Below are 6,844 nucleotides of genomic sequence, written 5' to 3' on the forward strand. Positions count from 1 at the left end.
GAGCACTCACTTTATTTAGAGGGGTTGAGAGGCCTTGACTGAAAGAGTCTAGTGATGAATTAGCAATGTCTGACACGGTTGAGAGAGAGGGTAGTAACAGCCGGCATGCCTACGTAAGATCTATCTTAGTTCAGGCTGCTATAACAAATTACCACAGACCGGGTGGTTTGAACAATATTTATTTATTTCTCACAGTTCTGGAGGCTGAGAAGTCCAAAATCAAGGTGCCAGCAGATCTGATGTCCAGTGAGGGCCTACTTCCTCACTAGAGGAAGGTGGCCATCTTCTTACATGGCCTAGAGAAGAGAGAAGAGGAAATCTCTCAGATCTTTTCCTATAAAGTCACTAATCCCATTCATGAGCGTTCCACCTAATGACCTAATTACCTCCCAAAGACCCCATCTCCTAATACCATCACATGGGGGGTTAGGATTTCAACATATGAATTTTGGAAGGACATAAACATTCAGTCCATTATACTGCTCTGTGACCTTAGGCAAGCTACTTAACCTCTCTGAACTTCAGAGATAATAATAGCACCTATTTCACAGCGTTGTGAAAATTAAATGAGATCTTGCTTTTAAAGCAATTACCAGAGCACCTGGTCTATAGCAAGTATGAAATGTTTACTATTTTAATCATTAGGATTCTAATCATTCAGTCCGGAACGGGGACTACACTTCCTATGCCCCTAGGGGTGGGGCAGAGTGGGGCAGGGTGGGGCTGCTGGCATTGGGAAAAGTTAGGCTGACACGATTTTCAATAAAAAGGCTCAATTTGGGGACCACATGAATAGCAGATACTACTTTTGGCTTTTACCACTTCTAGCCACCAGTTTCTGTGACATTTTGCCTAAGAGTTTTGTCTGGATACTTGACCCCATTCTGTTTATCTACAACTAGGGAGTTAACATCCTACCCCAGCGGCCTTCAACTAATGACTGATGGGAGCTGGTGTATAAATACCCCAGCTTGCCCCTTGCCCCTCATATGCCGTAAGTCAGATGTGTGCTCTGCACTGTCACCCAGACTTCCTTAGCAGGATTAAGCTCCAGTCACCCACTGTGACAGAAAAGTGCCTTGCATCAGCTTCCTTCTCTTCCCTAACTCACTTCTTGAATCTCCTACTAGAGGTCTTGAGACAACTTCACAAATAAGCCTCTTGCACTTGAATTCTTGTTTCAGGGTCTGCTTCTGCGGGAAAGCAGCCTAAGAGTCCACCTTTAGCGAGGCCAGCCATGCCAAGCTGGTAGTCAACCTGACACCAAAGTCCCTACACTATATCCTTCTATAGAGAAGGCAGTAGTAAAAGTCTTTAGCAATCCAACACTCCTCTTTCCGTTAAGAGAAGCCCTCTGCTAACTGGCACCTCCATACTTTGTTGTTTCTTCCAGCAAGGTGGAATAGAAGGCTTTTGGGGGCCCAGCAATTCCCCCACCCTCAGCCATTCCTCTGCCAGGCTTTAGCTCCACCTTCTCTGGTCCAGACTCTCTCATCCCCACCTGGGAATGCTAGTTCTCACTTATTTGCTGTCTTTGAGCAACTGTCTCTAAGAGAGGGCTGGAGGCCACATGGGAAAGCCTAACTGGAGCAGGCGTGACTAGGGCACTTCCAAACCTCCAAGTTATGGAAAAATCCAGCAGAGGCCTTCCCAGGGTGGTGATTCAGCACGCCCACAGGCAGGGGACTGTGAACAGGGGCCTCGGACCACAGCCTAGGCCTGGAGCCTGCTGACCAAGCAGCCTGCCAGTCTGGGTTTGGCTCATGCTCTCTCCCAAGAAGCAGCTCAGGATTTCGAGTACATTCCTTTTGCAGCACATCTGGCCTCCTACTTTTGAAACTCTTAACTCTCTGCTCTGAGAAGCCTGGAGGATAAGACTCACAGATCCACCGTCTTTCCACTCACAAACATAACCTTCGACTTGCCCCTCCCTGCCCCTGTGGAGATACCTAATTGGGCAGCTTGTTGCTGGTGCTGGATTTTGTGGAATGAGACAGCAGCAAAGTATGAGCAAGCGAGGGAGAGAGTGACAAAGCCACTAAGCTATGGACAAGAGGAGTCGGTGGGCTGATGTTAAAGTCAGCTAGACCTGGCTTCAAATTCCCCACTAACATGCGTCTAGAATCAGAGATGGGATTCGTGGGCACATGATTTACTGAGGAAATAATCTCAGGAGAAGGGAAGGAGGGAAGCAGGACAGGGCAGGGGAAGATGCTCAACAAGGATGGGGTCTCCGCAGAGTCTAACCTGATCAGAGCCTGATCTCGCAAAAAACTCTGGCAGGGTCAGTAGTCCAGAGTTGTTCCCTTTCAAAGTAAGCAGGCCAGGCTTTTGTTTCCCTGTGTCAATTAATCATTATCCACCTTTGCAAGATAGGTGGTGGGATGGGAGAGGTGGATGTAAGTTCCCAGAAGGGCATCCTCCACAGGCGATCCTCCAGAGAAGGTCTCAGATGCAAGTTTTTAGCCACCATACTGGCAGCACCTGGGGAGAGGTCACTGGTTGGGAAAAAAAGATCCATTTAGGGCACCAACATCTGTTATCACACTCATTCAGTTGAGTTGACTCCACTGTGAAACAGGAATAACGCTTACCACACAGGTATGTTGGGAAGTAAGTACAAGGCCCTCAACACAAGGTAAGTCCTCAGTGATGGAGAGCTACCATTCCTATTGCTTGTCAAAGTCACTTAAGGAAGGAGGTTATTTTCGTGTGTCAACTTGGCTGGGCCATGGGTGCCCAGATATTTGGTCAAACATTATTCCAGACAGTGCTGTGAGGTTGTTTTGGGATAAGAGTAACATTCAAATCAGTGGGCGTCAAGTAAAGCAGATTACCCTCCATAATGTGTATAGTCCTCATTTAATGGGTTGAAGGCCTGACTAGAGAAAGAGCCTGACCAAGCCCAAGCAAGATAAAATTCTGCAAGCTAATGGCCTTTGGGCATGAACTATAACATCAGTTCTTCCTTGGGTCTCCAGCCTGGTGGCTTGTTCTGCAGATTTTGGACTTATCAGCTTCTATAATTGTGTAAGCCAATTTCTTAAAATCAATCTCTCTCTCTCTCTCTCTCTCTCTCTCTGTCTGTCTCTGCCCTCTGTCTCTGTCTCTCTCTCTCTCTGCCTCTGTGTGTGTGTGTGTGTGTGTGTGTGTGTGTGTGTGTGTTTCTGAGAAAGCCAACAAATACAGACAGAAAGGATCAAGGGCACTGTCATAAGGGCACGCCCCTAAGCACCACCCAATCATGTTTGTAGGAATATTGTGACACTGCTGAATTCTTGAGAATCAAGACAGAGTCCTACTCTCCCAGACTGCCTAGGATCCACTAAGTCAGCTCCCTAAGCAACCCCTTCAAGGCTGGCGCACCACTCCCCGGGCATCTCCCACCAGCCCTGCCTCCAGCTTCTTCCCACCACACCTTTTCCTAGCCTAAGGTGGTAGAGACATGGGTGAAGGTGCAAGTCACCCAAACAGGGAGAGGGAGATCTAAAAGGAGCGATACTTGCCAGAGTTCACTGTACCCACCCACTCCTGGTGATCTCAGCAGGATGCTTAGGATCCAAGGCCATCTCAAAAAGACAGGAGAGGATGAAGACCCCTAAATATCTCCAATTAGCTTAGGCTCCATAATGTTGCCTCTTTTCTTCTTGCAACAAGGATTCCTAATCCTTCCATAGTCATTAGGACTGACAAATGTATTATTGTGCCCTGCCCCTGGCCTCTACAGAAAAGTTAGCACCTTAGATAGGGGGCAGTGGTCACCCCCAAATGAAGACACTTTCTTGGAGAAAGCATGGCCCTGCTGACACCTTGATTTCAGACTTCTAGCTTCCAGAGCTGTAAGAATAAATTTCTATTGTTTTAAGCCACCTAGTTTGTGGTATTTTGTTATGACAATCCTAGGAAATAGATACAGGGAGTTCACCAGATGTTGTCCAACAGTTTGCCAAAGTGCCAACCACTAGATTTCTGAAGGAAATCCAAGGATTAGATTCAAGATTGGTGGTTACACCCATATATTGCCCTCCTCAGGAATCTGTCACAGCAGCCAGCTGTAGTTTCCCAGGCCAATCTTCTACCTCGAAACCACCATCATTGCCCTAATGTGAAAACAGAGGCTCAGAGAGGGTTAGTTACTTGCCCAAGGTCAGACAGCTGGCAAGGTGGGAAAGGGCAAGACTTGAACTCAGACTGATTCTGAAGCTCGAGTTTTTGTGATGCTTGAGTGCCAAAGAGCATCTCTGCTAATGCCATACAGACAAGTTCCTCCTCAGAGTTCCATCCCTGCTGGCTCACTTCTCAAAGTCTCATGCTGTGAGTCAGAGCAGCTGGGGATTTTATGAGCCCTCTAATGGTCTAACTACCTGACAACCTGATTATGCAAAAAGCCACATGTGAAACTCCCGCCCTTATAACCACATGATTTATAAGAAAATTAGTCTACCTTCTCCCTGGGCCTTTGGCTGCCTGCCCTTCTTGAAGGCTCAGGGGAGCTTTTCAGGCCAAAGCAGGGAGCAATGAAGAGGGGCTCCATCCTGCCCCCACTCTGGGTCCTAAAGAGCCTCCTCTGCTCCAGGCTGCCTTTCTAACTGGGCCTCTATATTGAGGACCCCCAAGCCCCGGGCCGTGGTCTGTTAGGAACCAGGCTGCACGGCAAGAGGTGAGAGGCAGGTAAGCGAAGCTTCATCTGTATTTGCAGCCGCTCCCCAGCGCTAGCATCACCACCTCAGATCATTAGGCATTAGATTCTCATAGGAGCACCAGTCCCTGGTGCCAAAATAGGTTGGGGACAGCTGCTACATGGTCCTCCTTGCAGTGGGGACTGGAGAGGAGACAGGAGGGGGCAGCTTGGGCAGTAAAAGAGAGGAGGGGGTGACCAAATAAAGACATGGACTGATGATGGACAAGAGGGGACAGGGTCTTTCAGCTCCTACTGCTCAGAAACTTGGGCTGAGACCAATGAAATAAGAGTCTGTCCCCTCTGTCCTACAATGCCAAACCTAGACAGCAAGGCTGGGTCCAGAGTGGGACGATGGCCACTGCAGACCAGTCCACGAGGCAGACTCCTCATTTCCTCCTCCAGCTTTCTGGGTTTTCACTGATCTCTGTCTCCTTCACTGCTTCTTTTTCCCTTTCTCTTGCACCTCAGTTCTGGAAGCTAGAAGTCTGGAATCAAGGTGTCAGCGGGACCATGCACTTTTCAAGGGTGTGTCTTCCTGTGGAGGTCACCATTGCCCCTGGCTAAAGTGCTAACTTTTCTGTAGAGGCCAGGGGCAGGGGCATTTGTCAGTCCTGGTGACTCTGGAACGGTTCAAAGGGTAGAAAGAAAAGATGGAAGAAAAAGGAAACCACAGTCACTATCTCCTCCAGCCTTGGTCCTCCCAAGCTCCAGGACAAAGGAAGACATGGGGAGAGGGTTTCAGGGCAAGGAAAGGGGGTCAGGAAGTGGAAGAAAGAAGAAAAGAGGGAAAGATTCCAAGGAGAAGGAGAGAGGAATATATGCTTCAAAGCTGCTCCCCTGACCAGGTAGGCTGAAGGGTAGGAGCTGGGCAAAACTCCCTCAGCTGGTGACCCTCAGCAGGTGACAAGGATACTGAAAACCCCACATTACCCACCTCCAAGAAAAGCCTTTTCTGCCTTATCCATTCACTCCTTCATACCTTGTCTTTCTCTCTCTACCACACCTGATTTCCTGAGTCCATTCACTCACCTCATTTGCCCACTGTTTGTATCTCCAATGCAGAGAACTTTACCCAGTGCCTAACAGTAGCTCAGTATTTATTATATGAATTCATAGATGAATCTTATTTGATACAGAAAACTTTTAATAGGAGACATAAGGCTTTATAAAAGTTGCAAATTTATAATTCTTTCCTAACCTGTTACCAAACCCTACACTTATATTTATCATATACAGGCACTTCCAAATATGAAACTACAGCCCCATTTCTCATAACAAACCTAGTTTCTCTTTCTTTTTCCCCTCACTGGTCTGAGCCCTGCCTCCTCCTCTCTCCTTGCAATCCTGGACCCCATGAGAAGGCTCTACCTACTCTTTTGTTGGCCTTGAGCTCCAGGCAGCACTCCCTTCCTCTATTTTTACCTCACATACATTCTTGTCAGCTTTTAAAACGTCTCTCTGTAAAATCCATGGGCTCCACCCTCACCCTGCCTCTCTGCAGCCCCACCTCAGACAGGGTCACTTCCTCAGAAGTAAACACACCCTACCTGTCTCCTCCTCACTGTTCCTCTTGTTCCTTCCAGGCCCCTGTCATTGTAACACTCATCTCACTTCCTCCACCTCCCTCTCCCAGACACACACACACACACACACACACACACACACACACACACACACACACACACACTAAAATATATCTTCGGCTGTGTATTTCTCCATTCTATGTCCTAGCCACTTTTGCAACCTTCCCCTTCCCTCACAGTGCTGGCTTCCTCTGGGTGGATGTTGCCAACTTACAGCTCTTTTATTCTGGACCCTTAACCATGGGCACTACGGTAGACAAAAAAATGCTCCCCACCTCCCGCAAGATGGACATACACATCCTAATCCCGAGAACCTGTGAATATGTTACCTTATGTGTCATAAGGGACTTTGTAACATGGTTAAAGATCTTGAGATGAGGAGATTATCTTGGATTATCCAGGTTGGTCCAATATGATCACAAGGGTCCTTATAATGGAAAGAGGGGGTCAGGGAAGTCAAAGAAGGAGAGCGATGATAGAAACAGAGAGAGAGAAAGAGAGAAATATGAAGATGTTACACTGTTGACTTTCGAGATGGAGAAAGGAGCCACAAACCAAGAAACACGGGAAGCCTCAAGAA

General features: G+C 47.7%; 1 long non-coding RNA gene across 1 annotated transcript; it reads right to left on the minus strand.

Annotated features, from left to right (window-relative positions):
• Window positions 1-226: 226 nt before the first annotated feature.
• LOC120603433 (uncharacterized) lies at window positions 227-6,296 on the minus strand. The gene is made up of 3 exons (XR_005653009.1): window positions 6,229-6,296; window positions 2,364-2,498; window positions 227-296 (listed from the first exon to the last, which is right to left on the minus strand). It is a non-coding gene; the product is annotated as an uncharacterized LOC120603433 (long non-coding RNA).
• Window positions 6,297-6,844: the final 548 nt, after the last annotated feature.

Source organism: Pteropus medius, unplaced genomic scaffold, assembly GCF_902729225.1.
Source record: "Pteropus medius unplaced genomic scaffold, Ma_sr-lr_union100, whole genome shotgun sequence".
NCBI lineage: Eukaryota > Metazoa > Chordata > Mammalia > Chiroptera > Pteropodidae > Pteropus > Pteropus medius.